General features: G+C 38.4%; 1 protein-coding gene across 3 annotated transcripts in view; it reads left to right on the top strand.

Moving 5' to 3' along the window:
- U2AF1 (U2 small nuclear RNA auxiliary factor 1) overlaps nt 1–1979 on the top strand; it is a 9301-nt gene that overhangs the window by 3791 nt on the left and 3531 nt on the right. The gene's annotated exons all lie outside the window — the stretch shown is intronic.

The following is a 1979-nucleotide window of genomic DNA, read 5'->3' as shown; positions in this document are numbered from 1 at the left end:
GCAAAATAATTTTGGCTCTTCCCACTAACAGGGAAAGTTTCTCTGACTTAAAAAAAATTGTTCTGAAATTGTTTTTCAGATTTTATTTCTTATTAGACTTTTTTCCCCTTAAACTCCATTTTGGAGATCGTGCTTTTAACTGTGAGAGCACTGTTCTGAGAATGTTTCCCAAGTAGGGTCCTCCAAGTTGCATTGACCCCGAGTGCAACACCAGTCCTGTGTGGACTCCTGTCTTCATCAGATACTTTATGTAGGTATTTCCAACTTCAGGAGTTAGTTTATTACATTTGGGGAAATAAAGGATACTTGGTAGGGAATAGCTCTAGACTGGGCATTCAGTAGACATTACTGGTTTCTTCAGGTCATGGGAAATGCTGAATTTAAGTTATGGATGTGGTATTTACTGAGGGGTGTCTTTTAGGGAACAGGAGAAATACTACTATCTCTGGAAAGTTAAACTACAGTTTAAGTTTTACAGCTGTTGAACCGTAGAGTGAATTTAGTCATCTGAGGATAAACTGAAACGAACATCCTGGACTCGTGTTAAAATCAAGGGGTCCAGACCAAAGGGTAGATGCTTCTCATTCACCAATTTGTTTTGAAGCTGTAAAACATAGATCACAGAATAATACCACGAGGTACCTTTGGATAGCCACAAACCTGGATCAAATACACCCTTGGCCCGGAGCCCCTCAGTTTATAGGGTGACCTACAGTGGGTGAAATGGTCCCAGCAGCCACCACCTCCTCACGCTGGCCCCAGACTGGGAGGCCTTCCGGTTCCGTGTGTGTGCGTGCACGGTGCCTGTGTCTGCAGGGGAGGGACTGGTAACATTTTTCCTGCCGAGACACTAAATGTTTTTCGACGCTAATGCTGACCTGATAGAGAATTAATTTCTTTCCCTGAATCTGATGGTAGCAGGATTTACTTGGTAGCCCTTGATTTAAAATACCTGGTTTTCTGTTTTTTAAAGAAATAAGATCAATGGGTGGAAGAAACTGTTTCTCTACGGACTGATTAAATAATTTTGTAACAGCCCTACCCTGGGGTAGAAATGAATGAGAAGTAGATGACTGAGTTACGACAGTTCATCACTCTGCCCTGCTTGTTTTTTCGGGGATGCGTTTGCTTTATTGACAGAAGAATGTTGGATTAGTTCTCTGTGTCTGTATTTGCGATTCACAGGACTCTTGTTTTGCATATGCTACAAAATAAAAGTTTAGCTGTACTAAAGACTACAATTCTGGGGTCCAGATTGTACAAATTAAACACAATTCTGATTCTACAATTTGGCTAGGTTCATCAGTTTCCTAAAATTACTGGCTCTTTTTAACGTACCCTTTTATCTGTAGAAAAACAAGCTGTCTCTGCTCTGATTAAGCTTAAAAATGAACCCCAGTTTAAGAGCGTTTCTGTAAGAAAACTGGGTACTTATTTAAAATATATTGAGTCGTGTAAATACTTTCTTAATTGAACAGTTTTTTAATTACTCATCTCTGCCTTTTAGGTCATTTTGATTGACTCAAAAATTTTAACCAGAGTATAGGAGATAAGATATGCCCACCATCAAGCATTTTAAAATATGAACTTTACATAAACTTTTAAAATACGATATTCTGTTATATAGTAACAGAATAGAAATTCTAAGAATATAGCCAGTATTTTAACAGCCACCAAAATTTGATTCTCAGTATTGCTAAAACTTTTTGAGTGTGTAAATATTTTCTGTCTTCTCATTTTTTCTAACGTGGAGATGGAAATGTTAAACATTAAGATCTGCCCTTGGAATGAGCTTCACTTGACTAGCTCTTCTGTTGTTTAGAACTTAATTTCTGGTCAGGGAAGAAGGTACGTTCACGATAGCTTTTAAATCGACACGAGCTGTCGAGTAGCCATTGTTGCCTAATGCATTCAGTAAGTTCTGTGTTCTGATGCAAGCTGGATTCCTAGAAATTCAAAAATAACTAAAATGCAGGGAC

Source organism: Lipotes vexillifer, unplaced genomic scaffold, assembly GCF_000442215.2.
Source record: "Lipotes vexillifer unplaced genomic scaffold, Lipotes_vexillifer_v1.1 scaffold1761, whole genome shotgun sequence".
Taxonomy (NCBI): Eukaryota; Metazoa; Chordata; class Mammalia; order Artiodactyla; family Lipotidae; genus Lipotes; species Lipotes vexillifer.
Note: the sequence above shows the minus strand (reverse complement) of the source record. Positions and strands in the feature narration are given on the sequence as shown.